The following is a 15,010-nucleotide window of genomic DNA, read 5'->3' as shown; positions in this document are numbered from 1 at the left end:
CAGAGCCCCCCAAGGTGTTCACCAAATGCATGGCGGTGGTAACGGCTCACTTGAGACATCAGGGATTCAAAGTGTTTCCGTACCTGGACGACTGGCTCCTTTCTGCCACCACCAAGCATCTACTGTTACAGACCAGGGACACCACCATTACACTGTGCCAACAATTAGGAATTACTCTAAATTGGGAAAAGTCTGCCTCGTTGCCCTCGCAGCGTGTCACTTTTATCGGCGCCGAACTAGATACAGTGCTCATGAGGGCCTTCTTACCAGAAGAGAGAATTCAGGTTCTACAATAGCAGTTCTATGCCTTACTACCATTGAGGAAGGTCTGGGCAAAAGTAGTCCTCAAGTTATTAGGGATCATGGCTGCCACGATCATGCTAGTTCCCCTTGCCAGACTACACATGAGGGTTCTTCAGTGGCTGCTTTTTGTCCAATGGTCACAGCAGCATTACGGACATGTACAAGTGGGATCTACGCTGGTGGCTTCAGGCCAGCAATCTCAGCATGGGCAAGCCCTTTGTCCCATCTCAAGTTGCCACGGTAACCACAGATCCCTCCCAGATCGGGGGGGGGGGCATTATCTTGGCAGGACTGTCCAAGGCACATGGCAGGATCACGAGACCCATTTGCGAGTCAGTGTCTTGGAGATGAGAGCATTGGAAGCACTTCAGAGCTCTCTCCCTCTAGGGACAATTGCAATCCACTCAGACAACATGTCGGTGATGTGGTACCTGAACAAACAGGGAGGAACCAAATCATACCCCCTTTGCAGAGAGGCACTTCGAGTTTGGCAGTGGGCAGTGTCTTCCCAATGCTTTCTAGTTGCAACGCATATACCAGGGAAGTCCAACGTGATTGCCAACAGACTGAGGAGAGCTATCCTAATGCCTCACAAGTGGTCCCTGAACAATTATGTTGTGGAAGAGGTATTCCAGAGATGGGGTCAGCCTTGCTGCAATCTATTTGCTAGCCCCCTCAATGCCAAATGCAGCAGCTACTTCACCCTTATCCCCCCGGAGGGGGAGACACCCAGGGATGCCCTGGCTCATGATTGGCCCTCCGGTCTTTTCTACGCCTTTCCACCGTTACCTCTGATATCAAAGGTCATTCAGAAAGCACAGTTTTGTGGAGCAAAATGATCCTTATTGCCCCATACTGGCCTCGTCAGATTTGGTTTCCCTTCCTTCAACCCTGTCTAATGGACCCAGTTCCAGATCTGCTGACTCGTATGTCAGGACAGTTCCATCCCTCCATCCAGACCCTCAGTTTGACAGTTTGGCTGCTCCACTTCTGTCCTTAGTCAGGCTTCATGATTTTTCCCCGGAAGTGGTCGATATTCTGTCATCTTCCCACAAGCCTTCTACCAGGAAGATTTATTCCAGTAAGTGGAAGAGGTTTTCTATTTGGGCCCGTGAGAGACATATTGACCCTTATACAGCACCTATTTCGGCAATATTGGAATTTCTTTCTCAACTGTTTAGTCAGGGTTCAGCTGCGGCAACCATTAAAGTGCAACTGGCAGCAATTTCTACATATCACATTGCTAATGAGCCCAACCTTATGGCTCATAAGGCTTTGTAGGGCTTTTATGAGAGGGACATTGTTACTTCAACCACCAGTCTTTGATCAAGTGATGCCATGGGACCTCAATTTTGTACTACAGAAGCTCACCTCAACTCCCTTTGAGCCCACAGCTACGTGTGACAGTAAAGTCTTGTCATGGAAGACGGTATTCTTGGTAGCCATAACTTCAGCTAGGTGGGTCTCTGAACTCCAAGCATTATCGATTAGGCCATCTTATTTGGTGTTTCACAAAGACAGGGTCTCCTTAAGAACCAACCCTTCTTTTGTTCCAAAGGTAGCCTCTGTTGTCAGTATCAACCAATCCATTGAGTTACCTGTGTTTTTTCCAGAATTCTCCAGCAAGGCAGAATTTAACTTTCATCAGCTGGATGTTCACATTCAATTGCGTTTCTATTTACATAGGACAATAGATTTCAGGAAATCATATCAAATGTTTGTCTCGTTTTCAGACACTAGATTTGGGGTTCTGGTTTCTAAGGTAACCTTGTTTCACTGGATCTCTGATTGCATCTCATTTATTTATGCTTCCAATGACAAAGAATTTCCTTTAAAATGAAGGCTCATTCTACACGATCTGTGGCTACCTCAACTGCGTTTCAGGCTAGGATGTCTATGGATGATATTTGTGCTCCAGCAACATGGGCTTCGCCTCATACCTTTATTAGTCACTACAAATTAGATCTGGTTTCTAAAAGCAGATCTTCCTTTGTTTCCACGGTGCTCATGAGTATTTTTCACTGAGCCACCCAAGATCAAGGTGCTAGGGACGCTGCCCATGGGTAAGAATGAAGGCAAGATTGGACTACATAACATCAAGAAGTTATGTACTCAACATAATGTTCGATGTATGTAGTCCATCTCACCTTACATTCTTACTAACCCTCCCTCCTTCCCCCTCCTGGAGGACCTGGAGGTATTGTCTCTAGGTGTCAGTAGTCCTTTCTGTTGGGGTTGTTCTTCTCAGTGTGTATGTGTGTGAGCTCGCAGCAAACAAGATCTGGGATACCTCTTAGCCACGAGCCAATTGAAGACTTCGCGCTAGAGTATGGCCGAGTCGGAGCCGAACCCATGGGTAAGAATGTAAGGCGAGATGGACTACATACATCGAACGTTATCGTGAGTACATAACTTCTTGTTTTGATTCATTCTTCTGCAATTCCCACACTTCCTTCAGGCATGTGGTTTGGAAAAAGCATGCAAGCAAAGGTTTTAGTCATTATCTTTCTACTTTAGCTGATCCCATCCTTTGAATAGTAGGCATGGGAGATCATCTCCACCATTTGTCATTAGTGGACTGTTAGAGGTGGTGTAAATTGACTCCATTTGAATCCATCCTTTTGTGGACAGTTTTTGGAATAATGATTATAGATTGATAGATGCAAGAAATCAGTGGAGATGTCTCAGAGTTCCTTTCCCAGTAATAGTTAGGTAAGTTATATGGCTGTTTTCAATTATAATATGCTGGATGATTTTTAACATTGGGACACACACTTCAAAGTTCAAAAAGGTGTTGGAAGTACTGACTTGATTGACTTCCTGATGGGCCTATCAGTTAGGCGTGGTGAATGGGATATTTTGGAAATGTCATTCTTATTCTCATTCTGTAATTTGTCAACAGTAAAAATTTGAAACTCTGATGTTGGGCATTACTGACAAATGTTTGGCTGCAGATAACTTCCCACATCCAACAAGGGGGCCGCAGCTCCCCTGAACCCCGTGCTATACACAATTTCGAGTACATTGTAGTCCTGTGGCTGGGGGGGGGGGGGTCAGAAGCCCCCAGTGGATGTTGCATTCTCTAAACAGTCACATTTTGAAAAATAAGAATTGTTTAATTATAATTGTAATGGCACATTGTAAATGAAAAAAAATTAAACTTTCCTGCATTCTTGCAGCTGTGTCTTGGCCCACGCCACACTGGGGGTGGAACATGCTGCTGAGCATCCTGGTATGTCCAAATGAAAACGACCTCCGTATGCTGTGGCATCTGTGGTGGACTACAGCCTACTATTTAGTGATGTCTGTTTTTATAACACTTAACTTCATTTTGCTTCATACTGTCCTAATAGGCTTTTGACATTTTTTTTTGGAGGTGTCAGAATGTCAACACCACATGACTTACTAGCCATCAGTAGGGCTGTCTAGATCTTCACCCTATATAGATTAGGTGTGACTGTCTATAATACTTGTCCTTTTTCTTCTCAGACAAGCTGATATTCAGAGAGATGACTGTACGACAACTTACTTTGTCTTCTTCTTTGCATCAGCCTTCTTTGGTGACAGCGGTTTGATCTTCTAGGTAGCAAGACTTTCACCAAACAGACTATAATACCTGAGAACAAGGGATATCACTTGATTAACCCCTATTGAGTCTTTTTGGGCAGTAATAAAAGAAGTATGGACACCACCCAGACTTAAATGCACTAATTCCCAAAAAGGCAGGTCATGTGTATTTTTTTCTGCAGGGGAGACCAGGTTTTGATTCTTTCTTTTAACATTTGCTCACTAGTCATCTTTTTACATGCAGCATTCTCAGAATTTAGATTGCTTTCTAACAGATTAATAACTGGAGTCATAGATTGTTTTAAGAGACAAGTATTCCTTTAAATTACCTTGTTAGCATCCTTAACTTCTTGCCATCAAAGGCTGCCTTATGAGGTTGCACAACACTGAGCTTCTTTTATAGTACTTTGCAGAGTTAAGAGCTGCTATGTGTATCTTTTGCTTACTACAACCAGAGTACAATGACACTTGCAACCTGGAGTGTGAGCATATGTGCTTATAAATGCTTCATTGTGCACATTTGAGAAAGAAGGAGAAAGTGCATTATATAATATGCGCAGTATCTCTCTCGCTCTCTCTGTGTATGTGTGTGTGTGTGTGTGTGTATATATATATCTTTATATATATACATATATATATATATATATATATATATATATATATATATATATATATATATGCACACACACACACACACACACACACACACACACACACACACCTGTGAGTGTATGGATGGAGTGCCATGAATTTGTGGAAAAAAAAAAAAAGTTTGTAATGCACCCCCCAGAGTTGTTAAACTCTAGTCTCAGTCTAGAGTATAATAGTGGCCAGTGCAGTCCACCTCATAGTAGCAATGAGAATATAAAGCAGTTTTAAAAGCTGTCTGACACTTTGCTGTTTTCTTTGTCACTCTCGCACAAAAAAAAAAAAAAGAACAAACAATTTGTGGCAAAGCAATGAGTGTGTAAGCTTTTAAGAGATTAGTTTATTTGAAGGATTCTTAGCTTACAGAACTCTGTGCACTACAAAGAATTATATATGACTCTCTCCAGTCTTGACATAGATGCCAAGATTCACCTCTGTAGCTTGATTTCAGTTTTCTGTTGAGGCAGATTTTGCTGGCATCAGTGTCTCAAACACATAAGAAGTTATGATCCACAACCAATCATAGTCCCTTCTGTGGTTTCATAACTGTTGGCTGAATAGATGCATTCCAAAACAGTGTAGCAAAATGGTTGAAAGGCCATTTAGTCAAATGTTCATTTGCTTGAAAATACAATTAATCAAATGTAGTGTTGTTGCATGTAATTGGAGGATCACCAATTTATCTGCAGCATAGCTTTGGGATATGGGAGAAAACCAGATTCTCTAGCAAAAACTGACTTAGAGACAGGAAAGCTGTTCAGGCTTCGTACAGAAGCACTCCTACCAGTAAATAAACCAAGAGCTGTAAGTCAGAAACTCTAGGAACTGTGCCACTACATTGCCCTTATTGTGGAAATGAACATCAGAAGTTAAAGTATAACCAAAAGCAGTATATAGCATTGCTAAAAGCAGAGTAGCTATAATGTGTGCACCTCTGTGAAACAAAAAGGTACTATTAAATGCCTCACAGTGTCAATATCTGAGGTTTAAGGATACTGGTTCAAAGATGACAAAAACAAACATGGTTAGATAGTTACTGCACAGGGAAGTATGACTATATTAAAGAAAAGTGAAACTCTGAGTGGATGGAATTCCTCCTGAATCCTGCAAGTGCATTCTGAATAATGCTAGGTTTTAGACAGACAAATGTGTAATATTCATTTAGACAATTTTAAATACTCTTTATCATCATCCTGGCAAGGTGCCTTTATTATTTATGATTCTAAGGATAAAATATCCAAGAAATTCATTAAGCTATCGGTCTATATCTGTGTTAAGCATACTGATTTTAAGTTGTATGATGCTGTGATCTGGAAGGCTTAGAGCTTATTTGTGTTATATGATATCCTTTTCAAGCTGGTTTTATTTATGAAACAATCAAGAGACTGTGTTAGAAAAGTTATGTAGATCAGGCTAACCAGAAAAACTTCCTAAGAGAAATTCTTGGGAGTGGATAATAAAAAAAAAAAAATTGCTATCATAAGATGAGCATGTTTGTATGACATTTTACTTCAGTTAACATTTTCAAAACAGTTTCAGTGATACAGTAATTATATAATACACTTATATGTGTAATAGCAATTGGCCGTGTGATACCTCTTAGAATTTGTAAAGGTGGCTCCCAGCAGGGATATCACTTGTCTTTCCATTTATTTATTTTAGCAATGTAACATAGTGCTAAATGTATGTAGTTATATCTGTATTTATATTGTTTCTAATGTTTAACATTATGCTTCCATTTCATTATTACTGATGATCTCTTGTTATCCATGTCTAGTCCTTCTTTAACTATTCTTGTCAAATGTTATCACTTTATTAATGACAATTGGAAACATTAAATCCCAGATTGTATTTATTAAATTTAAACCAAATCCAAAATGGTGACACATTTGCCTGTTGTATGGTTAACATAATATATTAGATGTTTATGAACAGAACCAGTCTTTTCATTTAATACTAGCAATTAAAAGATATAACTAAATGAATAGTAATAATTCAAACGCTTCCTCTTTCAAAAAAAAAATGCCTAAAAGAATATCTCACCAGCAGATGGTTCTGCCCCTGTACTTCACCCTGGATAACTCCCTGCTAATGTCTTCTCAACTGTGTACTATCATTCACCTCAAACAACTACAGCTGTTTGCTAGTGGAGTTCTGATAAACTCAGTTATACTGTTGTAATTTGCTATAATATGTAGCTAGAACCATTTGTGTTTATGAATATTGTATTAATGTACTGTTACGTTAAACTACTCTAGTTCATAGGTTCATAGGTTCATAGGTTCATACTAGGCTATCTGCCCGAGGGCATTTACAAGCCTAGCCCATCGTTTTGTGGCTTACGCCACCCCTTTAGTATGGGGAACTATACCCATTATTTTGCTGTGCCTCTGTCGAGCAGTGACACTGAGGTAATCCCTGGGGTATATCTGCGATCTCCCATCCATTGGTCAAGATTTCTCTTGAACAAGGCCAGCGAGGTGCTCTGCCTCACATGTACCGGGATTCTGTTCCACAGCATAGGGAGTCTTTGGGTGATGAATCTATCCCTCCAGCACGTCCTATTAATAGCCGTGTCGAGGTTTAAGTCTCCCGCCCTTGTGGCTCTGATGGATCTAGATTTTTGAGGTGAAGCATATTCATCAAATCTGGGTTTGACATGGCCTTGTATGTTAGGCAAAGGTCACCTCTGAGCAAGCGGTGGCGACTGAATAGAGCTGGAGTTCTTTCAGTCGGGCAGCATAGGATAGATTTTGAGACCCTTTATCCTTTTGGTGAGGAACTTTTGTGGCCTCTCCAGCTGCTGCAAGTGTCGGGTCAGATACATTCCAAATGGGGCATTGTACTCAATCATTGGTCTGATGAGTGATGAGTAAAGGGAGACTATAACCTCCCTTGATCTAGATGAGAATCCCTTCATGATAAGGTGGGCAATGTAGAAGGTCTTCCTAACTACTTTAGCTACATGGGTGTCGAATGACAGACTACTATCAACCTGGGTCCCCAGGTCCCTGATAACTTCTTCTGTGCTCAGTGGATTGCCTCCTATTTGGTAGCTAGGGGTAACCTTGTTTTTCCCGAAGGGTATGACTATGCATTTTTGGCATTTAACTTTAGGCCGTGGCTCTGGCACCAGTTATCCGTTTCTGTGAGACCCTTCTGAAGGATATCTGTGTCAGATGTGTTTTCTACTATGGCCCAGTTTGCAGTCATCTGCAAACTTTGTCAGCCATAACCCTCCTGTGTTTGCTTGTACTTCAGAAAAGTAGATGCCAAACAAGAGTGGGCCCAGGACTGAGCCCTGTGGGACACCACTTGTGACAGGCTTTGAGTCTGACATGGCGCCAGCAACTCTGACCCTGTGGGTTCTGTCACTCAGCCAGTTTGCAACCCATCTTGTGATGTATGGGTTAACATTTAAGCTGATGAGTTTTTCAATGATACCCGAGTGGGGTATTGTATCGAAGGCCTTAGCCAGATCGAGGTAGACTGTATGGACTGCCTTTCCCTCATCAATGGCTTTGGTGACTGTTTCTAAAAAGTCAACCAAGTTTAAAAGGCATGATCTGCCTTTGACAAAGCCAAACTGGGTTGGATCCAAAGTCTGCAAATTCCCAATGTCTTTATTTATGAGGTCCATTATGATCCTCTCCATGGCTTTGCAGATAAGGCTTGTCAAGCTAATGGGCGGTAATTACCAGGGTCGGTGGAGGCACCGCCTTTGTGAAGTGGGACCACAGTTGCAGTCGCCACTCCTGGAGTGCGTATCCAGAGGTAAGACTTTGATTAAACAGCTGTCCTAGCTGTGGGTTTAATTCCTCATTGAGTTCGTGGAGCACACAGCCGGGGACACCATCAGGTCCCATGGATGCTGTGTTTTTGCTTTGGAGAGAGCAGTTCTCACTTGGGCGCTGGATATGTTTGGGGGCTGCAATCATTTGGTATAGATATCTCTCCTTTTGGGGAGGGGGTGAGAAGTTTGCACTGAACCTGTCAGCCAGTATGTTGGCAATGTCTGTAGGATCAGTAATCTTCACATCATTTTGAACTAGTTCTGAGCATATCTGGGAGTTTCCTCCTAGGTTTCTAACATAGCTAAAGAAGGCCTTATGATTGTCTTTTGAGTCTTTAGCTATTTTCTCTCGAAATTTGCTTTGGATGATTTTATGAGAGCTCTTAGTTTTTTACTTATAGTGATCAAGGGTGTCTTACCTTTTAAGGATTTTGCTCTATCTTGTAGTAGCTTCCTCCTTTTGTTGTAGAGTTTGTTTATGGCTGGGGTCCACCAGACTGGACGCTTGCCTTTGGTACAAAGAGTCTTTGTTTTGCTTGGGATTGCCTTATCCATGCAGTCCTGCAGGTGCTGGTAGAAGGCATTTGTAAGTGATTCAGCGGCTTGAGTACTGTTTTCCATGGCTCGGGGGCCTTAAAGGAGACCACACTAGTCTTTAGAAGTGTGAAGTCGGCTTTTGGGAAGTTCTTTACTGTGGTCCTTTTTATTTCAGGTGGGGGTGGGATGAGGACCTCCAGCGAGATTAGTTTGTGATCTGATCTCACCAGTGAGGGGTATACTTCCGGTGTTGAACATTGTGCTCCCATGTTCGTGATGATGAGATCAAGTATGTTATCTCCTCTTGTGGGAATGGTGACTAGTTGTTCCATGGCATTTGAGTTTATGAATTCCAGGAACTTTTGGGCTAGGGTGTTTGGGCTTGAGTAGTGTTCCCAGTCTATATTTGGGTAATTGAAGTCACCTAGTATGATGGTGTTTGGTGATACATTTATCCCCTCTAGTGTTTTCAGGAAGGCCATGTGAGGTTCCTGAGTTTGTGAGGGTGGCCTGTAACATGCTACTATTTGCAGAGCAGTCTTGCCTACGGTTAATTGCACCTGGATGGTCTCCGATGCATCATGCGTTGCCACCAGTCTTGAGGTGTGGGTGTCCTTGATGAATATGGATACCCCCCCTCCTTTCTTGGTATTTTCCTGATTTTGGGGCGGACGCATGATATGAGGTAAAACCTGATAGCTGGGGTGCTCTCAGGAGCCTTGAACCAGGTTTCTGTCACAGCACAGACATCGATGTTCTCCATACTGAGAAGGGCCTCGAGTGCGTGCATTTTGAGATTTAGACTTCTGGCATTGAGCAGCATTACCCTTAGTTTATTTCCTTTTTTGTGTTCTAGGGTGGTAGGTTTAGAATTTGAGCCTTGCCTAAAAAAGGCACTATGGGGGTGGCAAGAGCCTTTGCCAATATCCGGAATCCCAGGGGTGACAGGTGCAAGCCGTCCCTTGCAAAGCAGCGTGGCTTGTCCAGCATGTCATCCCAGGCAGACAGATACTGGATCCCCTTTGAATGACACCAGTGTTTAAGCCAATTGTTAAAGCTGATCATCTTATCTCTGTATTGTGGCATCATTCTTGGTGAAGGTAGGATACTGCTCAAGGTCAGGGTCATACCTGCCTGGGCTACATAATCAGAGAGCTCCTCAATGTCTCTTTTCATGTAGTCCAAGGAGGTACGTCTCAGGTCGTTTACACCAGCGTGGACAATGACTGAGTCATATTTGTACCTGCTGTTGAGAGACCTGAGTGCTTGCGTTATGTGGCGGATTCTAGCGCCCGACAGACAGCTTACTGTGACCTTCTCCTTACTCAGTCTGGTGAGCGGGACATCAGTGTGTCTGACTATGGAGTCACCAATGACTAGTGTGTCTGGCATTGTGTTTGGCCTTAAGGGCTGTGACTGTTTGACACTCTGACTGTGAGGTCTATGTGTTGCAGGTGTTGTGTTCTGAGGTGGTGGTTTTTTGGGTGTCTGCTTTGGTGGCCTCTGCTGTTTTGGTAGATTTTTGATCAGAGCCTCCGAGTATGTCTTTGTGTGTTTATGTGTATGATTTGAGGTTGTAATGGTACTATGTGAGACTGGGTCTATAGTGTGTGTGGTAACCTTCCCCTCCTGACTGGTCTTGCCAGTCCTATGTTGAGAGAGCTCAGCCACCAGTTTGGCCGTATAGTTGCATCTCTCGCATGTATTTGTGTTTTGTGGGAGGAGGAGAGGGTTGTCTGTGTACATGAGGCAATTGTAACATTGCCTCAATATTCCCAGGTTCACCAGCTGAGCAGGAGATGACACTAGCAACTGATCCCTCGACATGCTAGAAGGATAGACAAAAACTTTAAAAAGATTCCGGGGATGTGGGTGACCGAGAAATGGGGGTTGCCTTTTGGGGTGCTATCTATAAGAGTGCCGTATCAAGGTAATAAGTACTGTAGGAGCAAGTGCTAGGTTTAACAGATAGAGAATAGTCTACTTAGAGTCAAGTAGAGATGATCTTTTTAGTTATAGGATACGCTGATTAGATGAGTAGTATAGGTCGAGGAAGGTAGTTTCAAGGGAAAATTTGAAGAGTGGACTTTAGGTAGCCGAATAGTTTAAACCTGCTTAACCGAGCTGCCCTAGTGTGCAACAGTGGCAACTCAGCTAAATCGCGCTAATGCGCGCTAAAACGTGCTTTATAGCAGGGGCTGGAAATGACCCAAAATGGCCAATAAACTACAAGTTACTGCCTTAAACCACTCCTCTGAGGACAAATAGGCAGTTCAGTACTCCCTACTCCCACTAGTGAGTAAAGAAACTACCCCTTGACCAAACAAGGAAAATGGAGAAAACAGGAACCAAGACAAAGCCCAGGGATCAGCAAAATCTGGTCTCTGGAACACTAGTTTAGGAAAGTATGGAAAGCAAGGATATTTTTTTTTTGTTTTTTTCAAGTTTTTTTACAGACAAGCAGAAAACACAATAAATGCTATGATTTTCGATTAAATGCTATCAAAAGCTAGTACACTTGAGTGTATTAGCCTGTAGTTTAACTTTTAGGCAAAACTTAAACTAGCAAGTGCAGTAAACAGTTTTAACTTATAAACACAGAAAAAACAGTGCAAACTTTGATAAAATAAGCAGAAACAGTAGTCGAAAGGCACAAAAAGTCGAAAAAGCCAAGAAAAATACTTAAAATCTGGAAAGGTAGTCTTTTCTGGTCTCTGCTGCTAGAGGAACACTGCTGGCCACCACGAGGAGCTGTGCTGAGTTCTCAATAGCTGGAAAAGCCCGCCAAAACGTGCTTTATAGCAGGGGCTGGAAAAGACAGGAAATGACCCAAAATGGCCAATAAACTACAAGTTACTGCCTTAAACCACTCCTCTGAGGACAAACAGGCAGTTCAGTACTCCCTACTCCCACTAGTGAGTAAAGAAACTACCCCTTGACCAAACAAGGAAAATGGAGAAAACAGGAACCAAGACAAAGCCCAGGGATCAGCAAAATCTGGTCTCTGGAACACTAGTTTAGGAAAGTATGGAAAGCAAGGATATTTTTTTTTGTTTTTTTCAAGTTTTTTTACAGACAAGCAGAAAACACAATAAATGCTATGATTTTCGATTAAATGCTATCAAAAGCTAGTACACTTGAGTGTATTAGCCTGTAGTTTAACTTTTAGGCAAAACTTAAACTAGCAAGTGCAGTAAACAGTTGTAACTTATAAACACAGAAAAAACAGTGCAAACTTTGATAAAATAAGCAGAAACAGTAGTCGAAAGGCACAAAAAGTCGAAAAAGCCAAGAAAAATACTTAAAATCTGGAAAGGTAGTCTTTTCTGGTCTCTGCTGCTAGAGGAACACTGCTGGCCACCACGAGGAGCTGTGCTGAGTTCTCAATAGCTGGAAAAGCCCGCCAAAGCGTGCTTTATAGCAGGGGCTGGAAAAGACAGGAAATGACCCAAAATGGCCAATAAACTACAAGTTACTGCCTTAAACCACTCCTCTGAGGACAAACAGGCAGTTCAGTACTCCCTACTCCCACTAGTGAGTAAAGAAACTACCCTTGACCAAACAAGGAAAATGGAGAAAACAGGAACCAAGACAAAGCCCAGGGATCAGCAAAATCTGGTCTCTGGAACACTAGTTTAGGAAAGTATGGAAAGCAAGGATATTTTTTTTTGTTTTTCAAGTTTTTTACAGACAAGCAGAAAACACAATAAATGCTATGATTTTCGATTAAATGCTATCAAAAGCTAGTACACTTGAGTGTATTAGCCTGTAGTTTAACTTTTAGGCAAAACTTAAACTAGCAAGTGCAGTAAACAGTTGTAACTTATAAACACAGAAAAACAGTGCAAACTTTGATAAAATAAGCAGAAACAGTAGTCGAAAGGCACAAAAAGTCGAAAAAGCCAAGAAAAATACTTAAAATCTGGAAAGGTAGTCTTTTCTGGTCTCTGCTGCTAGAGGAACACTGCTGGCCACCACGAGGAGCTGTGCTGAGTTCTCAATAGCTGGAAAAGCCCGCCAAAACGTGCTTTATAGCAGGGGCTGGAAAAGACAGGAAATGACCCAAAATGGCCAATAAACTACAAGTTACTGCCTTAAACCACTCCTCTGAGGACAAACAGGCAGTTCAGTACTCCCTACTCCCACTAGTGAGTAAAGAAACTACCCCTTGACCAAACAAGGAAAATGGAGAAAACAGGAACCAAGACAAAGCCCAGGGATCAGCAAAATCTGGTCTCTGGAACACTAGTTTAGGAAAGTATGGAAAGCAAGGATATTTTTTTGTTTTTCAAGTTTTTTACAGACAAGCAGAAAACACAATAAATGCTATGATTTTCGATTAAATGCTATCAAAAGCTAGTACACTTGAGTGTATTAGCCTGTAGTTTAACTTTTAGGCAAAACTTAAACTAGCAAGTGCAGTAAACAGTTGTAACTTATAAACACAGAAAAAACAGTGCAAACTTTGATAAAATAAGCAGAAACAGTAGTCGAAAGGCACAAAAAGTCGAAAAAGCCAAGAAAAATACTTAAAATCTGGAAAGGTAGTCTTTTCTGGTCTCTGCTGCTAGAGGAACACTGCTGGCCACCACGAGGAGCTGTGCTGAGTTCTCAATAGCTGGAAAAGCCCGCCAAAACGTGCTTTATAGCAGGGGCTGGAAAAGACAGGAAATGACCCAAAATGGCCAATAAACTACAAGTTACTGCCTTAAACCACTCCTCTGAGGACAAACAGGCAGTTCAGTACTCCCTACTCCCACTAGTGAGTAAAGAAACAACCCTTGACCAAACAAGGAAAATGGAGAAAACAGGAACCAAGACAAAGCCCAGGGATCAGCAAAATCTGGTCTCTGGAACACTAGTTTAGGAAAGTATGGAAAGCAAGGATATTTTTTTTGTTTTTTCAAGTTTTTTACAGACAAGCAGAAAACACAATAAATGCTATGATTTTCGATTAAATGCTATCAAAAGCTAGTACACTTGAGTGTATTAGCCTGTAGTTTAACTTTTAGGCAAAACTTAAACTAGCAAGTGCAGTAAACAGTTGTAACTTATAAACACAGAAAAAACAGTGCAAACTTTGATAAAATAAGCAGAAACAGTAGTCGAAAGGCACAAAAAGTCGAAAAAGCCAAGAAAAATACTTAAAATCTGGAAAGGTAGTCTTTTCTGGTCTCTGCTGCTAGAGGAACACTGCTGGCCACCACGAGGAGCTGTGCTGAGTGTTGTATTATACTGTATTAACTACTATGTTCTTAGTAATTGTGCTTATAATCTTGCTTATAATTTCTTAATTTGTCTGGAGCTTTTCTCCTCGGGTCTCTGCTGAAAATGGCCTACTGTCCCAGTCAACACTACCCAGTTAACAAATGTAAATAAATAATTAAATAAGTCAACATGTAAACACAAGCAACCTTAATGGCAACCTCTTAATTTTAAAATTTGGAAATAATAAAATGTTATGATGTCCAAACTGCTTCATCCATTATTCAGTACTATGCCCTTTCCAAGTAAGATTATCAAGGTATTTTACTTAATTTATTCTGTGATTACCCACGTAATACATTTTAGTGTCACATGGGAAATGTCTGTTCTGACATGCACTGGGCATAAGAGAGTGAAACTAATACCAGTTGGTGTGCCCATCTACAGGCAGTTTGGATGACTGCCTCCTGTGAGATATGCCACAAGATCTGTATACCCATCAGTAACCGACAGGGACACAGGGAGGATGTGCAAAGCTTGCACAGAAAGCACTCCAGCCCGGAATTGAACTGGAAAACTGTGCTGAGAGGCAACAGTAAATGAAATGTTAAAATTACTTGCAGCTTTGCAAGTCTAGAGAAAATGGAGATAGTGACTGGGAGAAGCAGTGTAGAATTTCCAGGTATACAGATGTTCATCGTGTTACACTGCTGCAGTCATTACACTTGGGTTATCCTGCCGTCAGGCGGTCCCGCAGTGGGCCAGAGTTCAAAAGTCTTGGTCCGGCGTCGGTTGCTGTTGCTTCTTCCCTGACGTCAGTGCAACAGGGGTATAGAAGATGCATCCGATGCCATTTTCTTCAGTCTTTCATGCCGCGCGGTGCCCAAAGCAGAAGCAGTTTGCAAGTGCCAGTCGGCCGACTCCTGAGATTTTCGAAGTCTTCAATAAAGCTAAGTA

General features: G+C 41.9%; 1 protein-coding gene across 18 annotated transcripts in view; it reads left to right on the top strand.

Moving 5' to 3' along the window:
* Positions 1 to 15,010, top strand: part of SNAP91 (synaptosome associated protein 91) — a 2,005,574-nt gene that overhangs the window by 998,609 nt on the left and 991,955 nt on the right. The gene's annotated exons all lie outside the window — the stretch shown is intronic.

This window comes from Protopterus annectens, chromosome 1.part0 (assembly GCF_019279795.1).
Source record: "Protopterus annectens isolate FY-2018-M chromosome 1.part0, PAN1.0, whole genome shotgun sequence".
Classification (NCBI taxonomy): Eukaryota; Metazoa; Chordata; order Ceratodontiformes; family Protopteridae; genus Protopterus; species Protopterus annectens.
The sequence above is the reverse complement of the archived record's forward strand: the minus strand, read 5'-3'. Positions and strand labels throughout refer to the sequence as shown.